The 18,038-nt window shown below is 46.1% G+C and overlaps 1 protein-coding gene and 1 pseudogene across 2 annotated transcripts in view; one reads left to right on the top strand and one right to left on the bottom strand.

The window, feature by feature from the left end:
- Pitpnc1 (phosphatidylinositol transfer protein, cytoplasmic 1) overlaps positions 1-18,038 on the top strand; it is a 264,927-nt gene that overhangs the window by 48,030 nt on the left and 198,859 nt on the right.
- Rpl17-ps16 (ribosomal protein L17, pseudogene 16) lies at positions 6,202-6,835 on the bottom strand (annotated as a pseudogene).

Here is an 18,038-nt window from a genome sequence, read left to right as displayed (position 1 = left end):
CCGAACAACCTCTCCCACCTTGATTTTTTTTTTCTTTTTTTAATAGTATTTCCATGAGTGCTTGAGTAGGATCTCATGTAGCTCTCCTGACCCTTCTGTGCTTGCCTACTGAGGCTGGGGTGATAGGTACGTACCTCCACTCCTGGCTCTACCAGTATATGTTAGTCGTATAAAATACTGCACTTTGCTGTGCATTGGTGGTGCACACCTTTAATCCCAGCACTCGGGAGGCAGAGACTCTTGAGTTTGAGGCCAGCCTGGTAAATAGAGTAAGTTCTAGGACAGCCAGGGCTACACAGAGAAACCCTCTTTTTTTTTTCTCTCTCTCTCTTTTTCTTTTTCTTCTTTTTCGGAACTGGGGATCGAACCCAGGGCCTTGCTCTTGCTAGGCAAGCGATCTACCACTGAGCTAAATCCCCAACCCCGAGAAACCCTCTTTTAATCCCCCACCCACTGTCTTCAGACATACCAGAAGAGGGCATTGGATCCCATTACAGATGGATGTGAGTTACCATCACATTGAACCCAATGTGGGCATTGAACTCAGGACCTCTGGAAGAGCAGTGCTCCTAACCACTGAACTATCTCTCCAGCCCTCTTCCTGCTATGATGTTTTAAGTCAATGTCTTGCTGTGTGGCCCTGTCTGGCCTTGAACATGAGCACGCATGGCGTGCTTCCTGCTTCTGCTAGCATTACAAGTGTGGGCCACACTCCTGGCTTAGTTTGTTTTGTTTTGTTTTCTTTGTTTTTTCCTTTTTTTTTTTTTTTGGAGTTGAGGACCGAACCCAGGGCCTTGAGCTTGCTAGGCAAGCGCTCTACTACTGAGCTAAATCCCCAACCCCTTTTTTGAAATAGTATGTCACTTGTTACCCCAGACTGGCCTTGAATTCACGATTTTCTTGTCTCCTCTGGGGTTATAGGCTTGTCTCACCGCATCCTACTTTCCGTACTCCTTTTAAAATGTCATTAGGTCCACCAAGAAGCTTCAATCCCCAGCCTGCAACACAAAGTGGTCTTCCTGGGGCCTTAGCTGCTGCTGCTCTTTCTGAGTACTCAGGGTGGGGGGAGACTCTGGGCTGCAGGAATGTAATTGTATTGCGGTCCTGGCAAAGGCCCACCCTCTGTGGATAGATTTCTCCAGGCTTGCTCTGTGAGAGCATTTGGGATTTCGATCAAGCACTTTGTTCTAATTAAACTGATGAACTGCTCTGCAAAATTCAGGTGCAGTGGCAGCACCCCGTTGGGCATCTATCTCTCAGAAAGCCTGGCCTTTTGTCTTGGTCAAATGAGGTCCTGGTTGGGCTTAGACATGCAGTGTAGGTATGGGTTGGGGGTTTTGTTGTTGTTGTTAATTGAAATCAAGGCCAGAGGACAGTGTGCACAGCGTACAGTCTGTTAGGCTCCGACTGGGGGTTTTCCTACTTCACAGCGGTCCAGTCCTTGGAATCGGCAGTTTCCTGACTGGAGCTGTGTGGTCAGATACTCCATTTCAATGATGGGTGACCAGTCCGAGGCCAGCTAGCTCCCAGTTAGTCTTGAGACCTCTTTATCATCATCAGGACCCAGCTCTCTGTAAGCTGAGGAGGCCCGGAGTTAGTTTGTTTATACTATGTGATCAAAACGCATCTGATATGCCTAGGGGAGTTTTTTTAGGTCTGTGTTTCCCAAGTGGTATCTGCAATGTCTGTGGTATTTAAAAAAATATTTTGACTCATATTGTTTTATTGATGGGAACTCTTGCAGATTTTTATATATTTCTTTTATGTTGTAAGAAGAGCAATATGACTTACCAACGATGGCTAAACATTCTTTGCCACTCTTACTTGTGGTTGTTGTTGTTTTTGATACATTGTTTCCCTGTGTAACCCTGACTGTCCTAGACTTGATTTGTAGACCAGGCTAGCCTCACAGTCATGGTGATCCAACTGCCTCTGCATCCTGAGTGCTCTGATTAAAGGTGCACCACCACAGCTGGTTTACCCTTACTTTTTAAGATAAGAATCCCTTTAGCCCAGGCTGGCCTTGAACTCCCTATGTAGCCCAGGCTGGCCCTGAACTGACAGGTGCCAACAGGCCTGGTATAGGTGGTGCTAGAGCTTGGTGCTTGCTAGGTAAGCACTCTGCCAACTGAGCCACATCCCAACCGTGACTTTTTTTTTTTTTTTTTTTAATTTTTGAAACAGGGTCTTATTCTGTAACCTAAGCTGGACTTGAACTTTAGTGATCCTTCTGACTCAGTCTCCCAAGTTCTCGGGCTGGTTTTGAACCTAAGACGTTCCTCCTCGCTTAGAGGGTGGAAACTGAACCAGGGTCCTCTAACAAGAGCAGCAAGTGCTTTTAACTGCTGAGCCATCTCCCAGCTCCTACATTCAAAAATTTTAACGAATACGTAAAAGATATCAATTTCCGTCATGGTTCTTCTCTTGTGTAATTGATGAACCTCCTAGTGTTGACTTTTAAGAATCAAGCACTCTATTTAGTTAATAAAAGCAGCCCAGGGTTGAATTGAAAGCAGCTGTGTTTGCCGTGGGCACGGCTGTGACGTGGCCACATGTGCAGAAGCAAAGGTTTAGAAACCAGAGGATGACTCCTCTCTGTCCCCAGGGACAGCCACAGGTCTGGCTCCTAGGACTTGTTGGAGTTGACATATGTTGTAGTTCTCAGAGAGTATTCTATGAGGCCGATGGTAATTATGGAAGCTAAGGTCTCAAAAATGAATATGGTCTCCCATTTGGGCAAAGGACATGTGACATCACTCCTTCACATTTCATTCATTTCTTCATAGGCAGATGAAGAGTGCCATATGTATTTATGGTGTGCCATGTGGGGTGTGTGTGTGTGTGTGTGTGTGTGTGTGTGTGTGTGTGTGTGCGCGCATGTGTGTAAAGGCCAGAGGGCAACCTCAAGTGCTGATGCTAGACTCTCTTGCTTGCTTTACTCATCCAGTAGTGAGTAAAGAAAGAAATAAGAGCAGAAAATAAAATGAATAACCAGTAAAGAAACAAACAAGTTGAAGTTTGATATTCACACTTAATCATCCCAGCATCAGGTGTTCGAGGCCAGCCTGGGCGTCATAGCCAGACCTTGTCTCAAACAGTAAAGTAGGGGTAGGGAGATCCTTCCGTTGATGTATTTACTGTGCAAGTGAGTTTGGATCCCCAGAACCTATATAAAAGCTAAGAAATATTGTGTATGCTTCCGGGTATGTGCTTGTGACTTCAGATGCCCATGGAGGCCAGAAGAGGGCATCAGATCCTTGGGGCTGGAGTTAGGAGTGGTTGTCAGCTACTCAAGGAGGATGCTGGGAACTGGACTTGGGACCTGCCAGAGCAGTATGTGATTTTAACTGCTGAGCCATCTCTCTGGCTGACGTAGGTGTTAAGTTTGAACAGGCCGCTTCTGAGGCAAGTGGGAAGGCAATACATATAATCTATGTCTGTGGACTTTACACAGGTGACCAGAGGCTGCCTGTGCCTTTAAGGGGGACCCAAAGGAGGTTTTTAATCTCTGGGTAAAAAACTTAACTGTTTGCGGAAAACCTCAACAATCAAGATAAACAGTATTGAGGCTTCATAGGTTGTATCAGAGGCTAGCTCTTCCTCCTGCCCTGTGAACACGCCTACTTCCGTTAGGCTGCAGTAACCCATTTCCTGTTTAGTCATTGCCTCTTTCCTGGGCCTGGCTAGGGCCACAGTTAACCATTGCTGCACTTCCTCTACTCAGAGCTGGCTTTCTGAAGATGTCTAGATGCCAGGGCCTGCAGGCTTCCACTCACTAAGGCCTTCTAGTCTCTGGAATGCATTTCCCTCACCTGATGATTCACCAGTGCGATCCCCCACTGTGCTGTCACTCAAGGCATCCGTGGTGGAGCTTGGGTTGGGTCTATATCCTGGGAGACCAAAGTTAGCCGAGACAGAGTGGGACTCCTGGGCAAGGGGACATGGGTTGCCAGTGAAGATTAGCGCCAGCCACCCGGGGCTCTCTCCTTTGTTCAGTTGCTTCAGGCAGAGGGGAGCGAGCGTTGCCAGCCTCCCTTTTAATCTGATGTGTAACTGCTGAGACCAGAGAGCTGAGCACACGCTTCAATTATTCTTTTTCCTCGTCCTAAGAATGTAAAAGGAGATGAGGGAAAAAATGACAGAAGTGTGTCACTAAAATAACTTATTAGACTTTGGGAGCCTTAGTCATTGCTAATGGTTGAGGCTTTGAATATTCATCAGTGCACCCTGCTGTTTGGAGAGTGTACCAGGCTCTAGGGCTGGCTTGTGCCCCCCTCCCCCCTCCCTCTTTCCCACTCTATCCCTCCCTCCATGTGTGTTGTGTGTGTGTGTCCGAGAACGTGCATGGCGCTATGGACTGAGCTCTCCCGTTTCCACTTAATTAGTTAAGAACTTACTGAATGGGGAACAGAGTGATACCCAAGAACAGGAGAATGGGCTCTTTGTCCCTCCAGCCTTTTGTGACTTGGTTGGGTAGGAACAGATTCCACTCACCCAGAGCCAAGTTGGAGCTTCCCTCTGGGCTGTTTCCACCCTTCCTCATTTCAGTCCTGAATGTGTTTCTGGCTTCTCCTAGGTCAAGATCCTCTCCCTGACCTTCCGCTTTGGTGAGGACTCTCTTTGCTCATCGATTTATCTGTCGCACTGACGCAGCAGATGACCCTGGGGTCTGAGGCAAAGGAAAATATGAACTAGTGTAGTTCATATTTTCATACTCATGTACTCAGAATAGTTCACTCTTATACCGTGAAGCAAACGGAAAAGGTGATAGACCTCTATAATAGAACGGAAGACCTCTCTGCTCTGGGGTTTGAACTCAGGGCTTCTCACATGCTAGGCAGGCGCTCTACCACTGAGCCGCACCCCGCACCCCAGCCATCCACAACGCTGGCAGTCTCTTCCTTAGACAGGGAGGGCTAAGGAATCGATGAGGGACATTTGAGTCACAAATGGGACAGCTTGATACAAGTAGTAACAGTTGGAGTATCTTATGGTTGATTTGTTATATGTAGTTATATAAGCTTACATAATTATATACAGCTGTTATTATAGTTATTTGGAGTGTGCGTATGTATGCTTGTATGCGAGTGTTTCTCTCTGGGCATGCATGTGTGTACCAGTGTGGATACAGAGAAGAAACCTTGGACGTCACTTGGCAAAACATCTACTTCCTTTAAGACAGGCTCTCTCATTGGCCTGGAGCTCAACAGTTAGCGTAGGCTGGCCAGCAAGCCCAGATACCCGCTTGTCTCCACATCCTCAGCACTGGGATTAGAGACCAAGGGCAGCTTCTGGCATTCTCACTTGTGTTCCAGGGACTGAACTCAGCCCTCCGAGCCATCTTCTCGGAACGTATTCTTTTCCCCATTTACCTTAATATTTAAGAACATATTGCATTAAAGTAATATTTATCTGCACATTTGATCCCCTTACATTTTGCACCTGAGACAAATTCCTCTCCCACTCACCCTTATGCTGGCTCTGGTGCAAAAATTCATTCCCAGGCTCTCTATACAGCTGTCTTCCTCATAGCAATCATGCTCTTACTGGCTCCTGATTGCAGGAGAACAAAAACCTAGCCCCTTTGGCTCAGTATTCACCCCCAGCCCCCAGCCCTTTATTTAACTTGCAGGGGAACCTACCCTGCCTAGCCCTGTGTCTTCCTCCTCTAACCACCTTCCAGCCCCCACACTTGGAGGTCCCGATGCTCTCGCTTCTACCTGACCTGTACCCCTTTTCCCAAAATGGTCCTGCCTAGCTCTAGAATTCTCCCTGCGTGCTCCAAGCAGGGCTCCCTCAGGCAGGCTTAATTGTCCTGATTTCCTAGAGGAAGCTCTGTGTTTCTCTGTTCTGTTCATACTGGGGTTCTTGCCTTCCCCACTGGATGGTGATTTGTCAGTTTACCTGTGCCCTCAGATCCACTGCCAGTTCCTTGAGGAGACTGGCCAGGGCTTTCCATGTCAAATGGATGAACGGATCTGTGGGATCAAAAGCAGTTTGCAATTATAAATGCCTGCAACAAACAATGGCTTCGCAGAGGGGATCCTGCCCTGAGTTCAAATCTTGATTATAAGACAGCTCGGCTACACTGTGATCGCCTTCAGATTTATTCATTCATTCATTCATTCATTTGGTGTGTGCTATGTTTCTGTGTGTGGACATGTTTCTGTGTGCACGTGTCTTCTTCATCCACTAACCACATTTTTTTTTATACTTTATCCGCATTTATTTATGCTGAATTTATTCCCATGCCATGAGCTTTTGTTTCTTCAATTTCTTCTGGGATATCTTTTTCTTCTGTGCAACCTCCTCTTCTGGCTTTGGAACAATCTGTTCCTTCTCAGTGAGGATCATCTCGATGTGGCAGGGGGAGCTCATGTATAGGTTAATCCGGCCGTGAGCTCTGTAGGTTCGTCTGCGCATCTTAGGAGCCTTGTTCACCTGGATGTGTTCAATGACCAGAGAGTCTCCATCCAAACCCTTAAGTTCAGCATTACTCTCTGCATTTTTAAGCATGTGCAGCAAAAATTCAGCACTCTTTTTTGGCCACCGTCCCTGTGTCCAGCCCCACTGTTTGGCCTGGGCGCACCTACCGACTCAACCATTATACCGCCGGAATGGCACACACTGCTTCTTTAAAGTGACATCCTTCAGATACTTGGTGGCTTTGCGGATATGCATACCCTTGATGGCCTGGGCAGTTTCCCGGGTGTTCTTAAAGTGAACACGAAGGTTTGAGCCTCTTGACTTGCATGATTTCGTGGGGTTTTCTGGGTCAAGGGAGTAGCGAACCATCTTCACAGGTCACCTCTGGCCGCTAACAGGAAGAGCACTAACCACATTTTAAGGATACACACACACACACACACACACACACACACACACACACACAATTTTATGTGTCTGGGTGTTTTGCCTGTATGAATGTATGCGTGTCACATTTATACAGCTCCCTCAGAGGTCAAAAGGGAGCTCAAATCCCCTGGAACTAGAATGACAGATTGTCATGAGCCACCCAGTGTGAGCAGGGAACTGAACCCAGGTCCCCCTGAAGAGTGGTCATGTCTCTTAACCCAGGAGCCATCCCTTGAGCCCCTCTACCTTACTTTTTGGGACAGGGTTTCTCAGTAAACTTGAAGCTCAATGATTTTGCTGGGCTGACTGACTGGCCAGTGACCTCCAGGGAACCTGTCTGTTTCAGCCTCCTGTTTGTGCCTTGTTGGGGGATCAGACTTAAGCGGCAAGCACTTTACTGACTAAACCATCCCTCCAGCTCCTAGATGTGGTGATGGTGGTGATGGTGGTGGTGGTGGTGGTGGTGATTTTATGGTAACAACAACTGTGTCAATATTCAAATATAGACAAAGCAAATGAACATAAAACAATGCAATTACCTACATTCTAACTTATAATCACCATCCTATCTTACCAACCAACGCACAGACAGTTTGGTTTCTTACCTGTTACATCTGTGCCCACCTTGGCTTTGTGTGTGTGTGTGTGTGTGTGTGTGTGTGTGCCTTGTTTCTTTTTTTCCCTGTTTTTATTTTTCCCTGCAAAAAACGAGTGAACATTTCTGTTGATTTCAAGCCCCATGTTTGAAATTCTAGGTAGAGATCACAAGGAACTTGGATCTTGCATGGGAAAGCCCTCTGAAGCAAGTCGTTCATGGGACATACAAGGGTCTCCCCCAACCCCCCACAGAAGGTTTGGAGTTAGGAAGCTGTCTCAGGACGTCCTATCAGCAGGTTGTTTGTTTGGGAAGGGGACTGCTTCTTAGGCAAGCAGAAGCTGGTCACTTTAAAGGATTGCTTTTGAAATTAGAATGTGGGGCTTGGGCCTTATCTACTTAAGCAGTGTCCGCCAGCACCCAGCACCTCGCTTGTTAACAAGGGCGGTTGTGTTTACTTGCTTGCTTTTTTGTTTTTGTTGTCTTTTTGTTTGTTTGTTTGTTTGTTTGTTTGGAGGAACAATTCCCAGTCAGTTCCTGTACCAACTCTGAGACTTTATGAAGTGGGGGAGAGACGAGAACACTCTGGTTTTCTATGCTCAGCCCTGCCGAGGTGACCTGGCAACGAACTGTCCCCTTTATCCCACTGGACTTAATCCTTCTTCTGAGTAACAGAGCGGAGCTTTGTTTCCCGTGAGAGTGGATTTCTGCTACAGGGAGAATTAACTGCCGGTTTATTCGAAGGTGCCTTCTGATGCAAGGCCTTTGGAACTGCGCATAAATAGGGACATTGTTTGGGCATTCGGTGCAGAAGGTTTAAGTTGCTAGCCAGTTCCCTTCGGACTCCAGGTCGCTCTGACTGGCTGGTTTGTTTTTCTTTTCTCACCTCCTGGAGGCCTACTACAGGTGGTCCTCCCCTCTCCGTGGCTTCAGTCCCTGCATCTTTAGCACTGTCCCAAGTCACACAGCTCACCCTTTTCTGGAGCCTTTTCTGCCTAAGGAGGAGAAAAAAAATACTCCTCTGTGTCCCAATGAATTTTAACTGCCACCGAAAAAAAAGTGTGTGAGCTTAGCTAGGATGGACCACAGAAATAGATTTGGGAGGGGTATGGCAAGGAGGTAATTAGGTTTCTGATTAAATATTTTCATTTTATTTGAGGGGGAAGTAATTAGGGGTTGAACCCAACACCTTGCCCATGTTAGGCCACTGCCCTGCCTTAGGGCCGTATCCCCCAGACTCCCCACCCCAGATCTTACTCTTTGGCAGCACTGGGGGATCACACATGTTAAGCCGACATCCCACCGCTGAACTGGATCCCCCAAGCCTTTATTTGCTAATTTATCACTTTGAGTCAGGGTCTCATGATGTAGCCCAGGCTGGCCTTGACTTTTTTTTTTTTTTAGTAAGCCTATGTGAGGATGGGTGTGTGTGTGCCATGGTGCATCTTCAGAGGTCATCAGAGGGCCACTTATGGGGAATGAGTTTTCTCCTTTTACCACGTGGTTCCTGGGAATCAAAGGAGGGTTGTCAGGCTTGGCAGCAAATGCCTTTAATTAACCAAATGCCATCTTTTTTTTTTTTTTTTAATCAGAGATAAGAGAGGCAGAAGTTAAGTTTTGAGCAAGCTGGTTCACTCTTTGTGTTTTGAGAATAGTTTAGAAGTAGGACAGTCGTCTAGTTTTGTCCCCCAGCCTCCCTGAGTCTCCCGTGAGGTCTGGTCTCCATCCTCACAAACCACACCTTCACCCGGCCTTTGTCAGGCCCCTGGACCCATCATTTCCTCCTCCTTCCCCGGGGCCTCTGCTTCATGGGCGTCTGGTCCATACTTGAAGCTGTGACTTACTGGTAAAACCTCTTTTCATTGTCATCCAAAGTTAGCAGTACCCCTGGATTGTTGTGTCGTCCGCTTGAAATCGCAACCCCCAGTTACAGCTAACCTGCCTGGTTGTCCCGTCAGCTCTGGTTGTATTTGGATGTTGCTTGTCTGCAGAAGTTAGACATGGCTGCTAACCACGGGTTTCCAATTGGAGACTAGCTATGTGTGAAGGAGGTGAATGCCAGACCGTTTGTGTCTGCCTGGTTCAAATGCCAGCGTGGCCTCCAGATGACCTAAACTCATTATAGTCTTATTATAAGGATAAAGAGCGTGCCCAGACAGTAGCACTGGAACATATCTCACCACACCCTAATTAGTGAGGAAAAGAGGCAGCTTGATACCTGGAACCCACCTAATGGTAAGAGACATCTGTAGTTGTCCTCTGACTACTTATGAGCATCCTCCCCACATTCTCCATGACACACTCACGTGCACACACACACACACACACACACACACACACACACACACACACCATGTACTCATACAGCCAATAATAACTTGAGCCTCCCAGAGACTTGCTTGTGATGATGCTGACGCACACCCCTTGAAGCCTCAGATTGTCTTTTTTTTTCCGGTTTATTTTCCAGTTTATTCGGAATGTGTCAGAATGTAGCAGTCTAACGGCTCAATTTGCGGTTCTGTAATTATTTATTAAGGTAGCATTACAAGGAGCACAATTCTTTTCTTAAGAGAAAGGAAAAACAAAACAAAACAAATAAAACCAAGTGAGTACCCCCTTATATTTTCTTGACAGGTAACATGAAAAGAAAACCTTCCCTGCTTTTATCTTTATAAGATATGCAGCCTCTCTGGGAGGCCTGGCTTGATTTGTACGCATCCTTCAACCCAACCTCTGGACAACTCGGAGACTTGAAACCCAGTGACTTTCCCTCCCAGGGACTGGAACAGGAGCAGGACACTGGTTATGTACAGTGTCCCTTGCCAAAATGGTCAAACTGAAAAGCGCAGACATCTTTTTTTGTTTGCTTTTAGGTTTTGAGACAGGGATTCTGTACCCGATAGATGACTTGGAACTCATGGTCATCCCTCTGCCTCAGACCTCCAAGGCGCTAGGATTACAGATGCCAGCCAACATGCCCAGCCAGTACACCTCACTGTCACTTTCTTTACAGAGTGATGTTTGTTGTGTTACGTAGTTAGTTTTAGAAAATTTAAAATGTCATTTATTTATTGATTCTTTGACAGTTTCATACATGGTCACAATGTATCTTGATTATATCAACACCAATTTCTGCCCTGCTTCCTCTAGACGCTACCCCCAGCACATCTCCTTCTCCACATGTCTTCTTTTTAATTTTTCCCTTTTTTCTTTCTGTTAACCTACTGACTCCAATGGAGCCGAGTGCTGAAATATTGACTCACTTGTTGGCTATTCCTACAGCTGCAGGGAGTTCCCGAGTGCTGTGACCACGTCAGGACCGGGACACAGCATTTCATGGCCCCCTTCTGCATCTCCCAGCTCCTTCATTCTTCTCCCCTTCTTCTTCTGTGATATTCTGCAGCCTTGGGGTGGGGGTGGGCGAGTATGCATACAGATATCCCACCGAGCAGTGCGAGTAGCCCAGCCACTCCTTTTTGCATTTTGGCCAGTTATAATGTATCTCTTTCTGAAAGGCTAATCTTGATGTCTCTCCCTTGGTACTAAAGAGTTAGACTGGAAGTGTTTGCTTTCGTTTGGTGATGGGGTTGGAACCCAAGTCCTTGCACATACTAGATAAGCTTTCTACCCTGAGGTAGAAACCCTCAGCCACACTGGAGACACTTTGGGGCTATTGAGGGATATGGTTGTGTGTGTGTGTGTGTGTGTGTGTGTGTGTGTGTGTGTGTGTGTGTGTGTATTTAGTAACCTGGTTCAGGGTGAAGTCCCTGATAACTCAAAACAAGCGACCGAAGAACATTTTGACGGCCTAGCTCAGATTTTGAATATTTAAGTTAACTGTGCTGTCTTTCTAGCGGTGAGGTTGGTAGGTAGCCAGTGGCTACCAAGAATGAAAACGGTAACAAGTGTCCCGCCCAGTGCCTCCCCTAATCCCTACCTGGTGTAATTAAAACTATACTTCATGTTTGCTTTCTTGACTTAGAAGGAGATCAAGAATGTGTTTTCTGATTCTTGAAGTATTTTTAAAATTAGCTTTTTTTTTTTTTTAATGAGGCAGGCAATATGGCTCAGTGGGTAGGGGTGCTAGCCACCAAGCCCAAGGAAACCCGAGTTTGATCCCTGAAGCTCATATGATAGAAGGCAAGAACTGACTCCTGAAAATGGTATTCTGACCTCTGCATGTGCAGGCACTCCCATGTGTATTCTCTCTCTCTCTCTCTCTCTCTCTCTCTCTCTCTCTGTCTCCCTCTCCCTCCCTCCCCCTCTCTCCCTCTCTCCCTCTCTCTCTCTCTCCTGCTCCCCCCCACCCCCCATCACTAGGACAGTGTATTCTACTTAGCTATGACCTCTGTTTTCTTTTCTTTTCTTCTCTCTTTCTTTCTTTTTCTTTTTTCTTTTTGTTCTGAGGATGTGAGGATGGACTCTTTTTTTTTAATTTTCAGAGAAGGAGGCCTGGCCTAATTTGACCTTTAAATTAACCACACCTCTGTAACCCTGGTCGACTTCGAACTTCCTTCCCCTTCTTCTCTCCCTTCTGTCCCCTCCCTTTCTCTTCCTTTCCCCTCCCCCATCTCTGCCTTACCCTCTCCCCATCTCTTTATTTCCTCCCACCCTTTTATCCATTCCCTCCCCTCATCATTTGTGTGCGCATGCAGACACGCACGCACACATGCACACACGCATGTACTCACGGACACGCACATATCCTATCCTCAGCTAGTCTAAGCTTCTTGGCTCTTCCCCTGCCTCCGTTCCCCGTCTTTACTGTAGGTGTGCTAGGATCATAGTTACACATAGATTCTGAGGCCCAAACTTGAGGTACCCTGTTCAGCAGACCTCAAGGAAATTGGAGGCCTGGCTTGATGGGTGGCCAGAAGACAGGGGGGAAGCCAGAAGATGAGGTAGCGGCGTGCTAAGAGCCAAATCCCTAAGCACTGCATATTTGATCTCTGCTCTTACTTAGGATTCAGTTTATAAATTAGGAGTTAAAGGCACGAGTGATAACGAACACTCAATAGACCAAAATGGCCAGCATCCCCACTCCCAAACTTTGGGGTTAGCATTTAGTAAAGTTAAGAGCTATTTAAGCGAGCATGGTGGCCAGCATTGGCACTGGTGGCTATTGGGCAGGATGTGCATGTCACTGGGATACAGTGGGAAAGGGATGACTGAAGACCACACTGGGGTGAATGAAGCCAGACCAGCCAAGATGTCTTCCTACTGCACGGCTCTGTGGGACTTACAACTTTTACCAGTTATTTCCATACTCTTTTTGTTGAAAGAGTTTGGACCATGATAGGGAGGTAGAAGGGGGAAGACAAGCTGAGAAGGAGAAAGAGTTGAATGTAATGGAAGAGTCACAGGGGAAAGCAACACACGGAGAGAAGATGGCGGAATACATGTGTAATGCTTTTAAAGAGATTAATTGATTTAAAAAAAATAGTAGTTTAAGGTCAATCTGATCTTCCTAGCAAGTCCGAGGTCAGCCTGAGTTCTATCCACCCCTTTCTCAACAAAACAAAAAAGAAGTCATATCATTGACTGGATCAGTACTTGGTCGTTTCAGACTGGGGAGTGGGATCTCGTTGTCTGGGTGGATCTACTCGCTGGGAGATATTAATGGTGTTTTCAACAAGAAGCTGTTTATGATTGCTTGGACATCTGTCTTGGTGTGGACTTATTTTCTTTCCTTTTGTGTAGATGTGTAGAAGTAAAACTTCTGGGTCATACCTTAAATGGATATTTTTCTAATGAAACTGTCAGGGGGTGGGTAAGATGGCTCTGTAGGAAAAGGCACTTTTGCCTCCTAGGTTGGCAACCTGAGGTTCCTCCTGGGGCCACATGTCAGAAGGAGAGAACCAGCTCCTGCAATCTGCCCTTTGACCTCCCTGTGCCCCTTCCTCATAAACAAAAACAACCATAAATATAGTTTTTTTTTAAAAGAAAGGACCAGATGCTTCCCACAGTAGCTGTTGTTGTGTGTTGTCCTGTGTAGCTGTTGTGTGCTGTCCTGTGTAGTTGTTGTGTGTTGTCCTGTGTAGCTGCTGTTGTGTGTTATATTGTAATGGCAACCCATGAGGGTTTGGGCTTTATCTCATTGCTGCCAGTCTGTACCTGGTGTTTCCTGCCATCTTGATTACAGCCGTTCTAATGGGTGTGTGGCGGTATCATCGAATTGTGGTTTTAGTATGAATTTCCGTTGCTCCGCTAAGACCACTCACAATGATAGGGTGTGTTCTGCTCTGTTATTAATGAAACTCTACTGACACCGAGTTGGGGTGAGCGTTGACCGCTGAGCCAGCGCTGCAGTTGGGCAGGGGTGGAGGGTGCGTGAGAAATGCTCAGGTCTGAATGAGGCTCAAACCCACCCCTCCTATGATCCTCAATCCTAGGGGTCAGCCTGATTGGATTAAGACACATTTTGGGGAGAGTGGGGGTCCGTGCACACACTTTTGTATGTCTGTGGGCATGTTTCCAGACAGGGCTAACTGAGGAAAGGCTCACCTTGAATGTGAGCGACATCCATGGGCTGGGGTCCTGAGCTGAATTCAAAAGGAAAAAGCTGGCTGAGGGCCTACATTCATTTCCTGCCCCCCCCGCCCATACCCCCGCTCCCTCCCCGAATTCACCTGTTCTCTGGTGCACTGAGATATAAGCAAGCTTCCCCACACTCCTGTTGCCACAGCTAGTAGCCACTCAGCCATCTTGCCTTCCCCCACCACCAAAACTTTATGTCTCCTTCCTTGATACTGTTTCTTGTTTGATGACAAGCAGAACCGCTAAGACACTAAGTGACTAGCCAGTCCTCCTTTGTTTTATACCAGAAGCCACTGAGAAATTGACTCCTGAAGATCTGAAAGTCAAGTCATTGTCCCCTGCACCAACGTTCTACCCGTTTCTAAGTAGTAATAAATACACTTGGCCAGTTGGGTTTGTTTCTTCATCTTTTTCTGTGTTTACCCCTCGGTGAGAGGCGAATGGGTGAAATAAAGACAGAACAGAAGGAAAACAAGCCTAGCTCTCCATGACTAAGAGCTTGTAGCAGAGCTTGGGCGAGAGCCATTTGGATTGTCACATACCCCGTGGTCTCAGGTGTGGGAGTTTTTAATCCCACCTGCGTCTTCCCTCCCCGCTCCTCCGCATCAGCAGGAGCTCTGCAAATATTTCTAGAAAGAAGGGATGAGTAGGAACATTTTAGGCACTGTGGCCAAGAGACAATGGTAGGGATGTCATCATGTAGGTGTATGGGATGAGATGAAGCAAATGTTTCTTTTTCTTTTTCTTTTTATATGCATGTATTGGTGTTATCACGTGGGGGCCATGCAGGCCAGAAGAGGATGTCACATCCCTTGGAACTGGTTGCGAGCTGCTCTGTGGGTGCTGGAAACCAAATCCAGGCCTTCTAGAAAAGCAGCCAGTCCTCTTAATGTTTTAATGGACAAAATTCAAAATATAATCATATTGGATACTATTTCTTGGGCCCACCAAGGAAAAGAATTCTTTGGGGGGGGGGGAGAGGCATTTTACTGAACTGCAAGCTGAGAGAGTCTGTCCTGTCATCCTGACGGAAAAATGGCCTCATTTTTTTCCTGCATAACTTCTTTGAAGCTGGTTGTGTCCGCTATCCAGAGGGTTTATATTGTTCATTTTGTGACTCTGTTTCTGTGATATGAGGAAACTCTTAGTCTGGGAAAATGGTCTCAGAATCTGGGGTGGTTCCTTGGATCCTGTATCAAACTCATCGCCCCTTAACTGTGGCCTCTGTGTTCTTTACAGTCACATTTCTGGAAGTTTCTCTTGTGTCATCTCTAAAATGAGTAATAGAGAGCAGAGTCAGCTGGCACATAGCTGTAATCCCAGGGATTTGGGAGGCTGAGGCAGGACACTGTGAGTCTGAGTCTGGAATACATACACATAGTGAGGTCAAGGTCAGCCTGAGCTACATCAAGGAACCACAGCCATTTGTCACTCTAGCGCCAGGAGACAGACAGACAGACAGACAGACAGACAGACAGACAGACAGACACACACACACACACACACACACACACACACACACACACTCTAAAAATAATGAATCTTTTCTTTCCCTTTACAAAAAGGGAAGATAAGATGGCTCACCCAAGGCCAGTGACCTGGGGCTTTATCCTTTGAACCCACATGGAGGAAGGAGAAAACTGATCTTGCCAGTTTTCCTCTTAGCCACACTCACCCATGTGCGCATGCGCTCCCGACCAGGGCCACGCAAACAGAAAATCAATGAAGTTTAAAAAGCCGAGTGAGCTTGCCTCTCATAAAATTAAACACAAATTTCAAGTCACATGAATTTCATTCTTTCTGATATATATATATATATATTTTTTTTTCTCCCGTTCATTTAAATATGTACTCTTCAGTCACAGGCCAAACGTGGTTTACTGATACGGTCCGTGGACACCGCACAGGAGTAGGCACTGGTATCGTTACCCCTTACTTAGAAACAATTATTGCTTCTTCCCTTAATTGGAAGGCACCATATGCTCACCTCAGGAAGCTTGGAAAACACAGAAAAGCACAATAAAACAAAAATTAAGCACACCGTCCACAGAACAGAGATGCTTCTCGGGTGCCACACCGCTGTGTGCCTTTCAGCCTGCTATCTGGACACGTCACACGCATTCGCTGTTTTCTTTTCAGTGTATGGATGTGTGAGTTTATCTGTGTGTCTGTGTATTCCAACTGTATGCAGGTGCCCGAGGAGGCCGGGAGAGGGTGTTTGATCCCCTGGAGCTGGGGTTATAGGTGGTCGTGAACCAATTCAGTGTGAGTGTTGGAAACTAAACTTGATTAAGCAAGCTTGCTTAACCCCTGAACCATCTCTCCAACCTCCATGTCCGCCCCTCCTCCCCCATGCATTTTAAAATAAATTCCAATCCCACGTCATGCCCATTGCTTGGTGTTATTTTCACTTATGAAAAGCTACCACCCTTAATATTTATGCTCTGAACTTTAACGACGACATTCTAGCCTATTATACAAATGCACTAAATGGCACCTATGCGATTTCCAAAAGCATTAAGCTTGATTTGCATTTATTTTCCCCATTAGACTTAAGTCAGTGCTAAACTAGCACATACATGTTTGTACGCAGCTCTGATGAACTCCTTGGGGGTAAATTACAAAGTCGAATTGCTGAGTTAAAGATGTCTAGTGATATATAGCTCAGTGGTAGAATGCTTGCCCAGCACAAGCGAGGACCGGGTTTGAACCCCAGCCCTGAAAAGAACGAAGGGTGTGTCTACATTTTGTGTTTCTTTGTGTGTACATGTGTGCTCGTGTGGGTGTGCTCGTCCGTTTATGTGTATGTGTATATGTATATACCAGAGGATAGCTTTGGGTGTCAAGCTCTGTCTATGTTTTGTTTTGTGTTGAGACAGGATCTCACTATGAAGACCAGATTGGCCTCTGTCCAGACCAGTGTTGAGATTAAAAGCATGTGCCACCACAATTGGCTTCTTGATAGTGTCTCTATGAGGGCTAGAGAGATGGCTCAGTTATTAAAATGACTCACTACTCTTACAAGGGACCTGGGGTCAGTCCTCAACACACACACACACACACACACACACACACACATACACACGACTAAAACACATACAATAAATACAAACACAACTTATTTTTTTTTTAAGTGACAGTTTCTCATTGTCTTAGAGCTTGCTTAGTGGGGTAGGTTTGCTGGTCAGTGGGCTCCAGGGATCCATCTGTCTCTGCCTCCCAGCACTGGGACGCTAAAGGCCTCTAAGCCAAGCTTCTGTTCTCAATATGGGGTCTATGGCTAGAACTCAGGCCACCATGCTTATAAGGCCACCACCCAGAGCAACATCAGCAGCCCTCATCAGCAGCCCTCATCTGAGTGTTTGAAGCACTTACCACTGCTTTTTTTTAAAAATAATTTGTTTATTTTTACTTCATTTGCATTGGTGTCAGTTCCCCTGGAAATGGAGTTACAGACAGTTGTGAGCCACCATATGGGTGCTGGGGATTGAACCTAGGTCCTCTGGAAGAGCAGCCAGTGCTCTTAACCACTAAGCCCTATCTTCAGCCCCTTAATGGATTTTGTTTTCTTTTTCTTTCTTTTTTTTTTTTTGTTTAGGTGTATCTATTTATTTTATATATGAGTACACTGTAGCTGTGTTCAGACACACCAGAAGAGGGCATCAGATCCCATTACAGATGGTTGTGAGCCATCATGTGGTTGCTGGGAATTGAACTTTGGAAGAACAGTCAGTGCTTTTAACCTTTGTTTTCCTCTCCTGACCCGTTGAATTAATCTTTAACCCGTTCCTCCTCCGCTCTCTTGGTTTTTCTGCTCTTTAATGTTTAGTGTGTATTAAATAGCCACCTGATGCTAACTCCAGTCACGTGCCATGCCCTCCCTGTTTCCTTTTCATTTCAGACTTCAGCTTTTATCCTGTGGCCCATTTTGTCATGTCTGTATGTTTTTAACTTTTAATTTCTTCAGGTTTGGTTTTCTGAGACAAGAGTTTTTCCAGGTAACCAGAGTTGTCCTGAGATGCTCCTGAGACTAGGATTATAAGTGCACATT

Source organism: Rattus norvegicus, chromosome 10 (genome assembly GCF_021556685.1).
Source record: "Rattus norvegicus strain SHRSP/BbbUtx chromosome 10, alternate assembly SHRSP_T2T, whole genome shotgun sequence".
NCBI lineage: Eukaryota > Metazoa > Chordata > Mammalia > Rodentia > Muridae > Rattus > Rattus norvegicus.
This window is presented reverse-complemented; position numbering and strand designations above follow the sequence as displayed.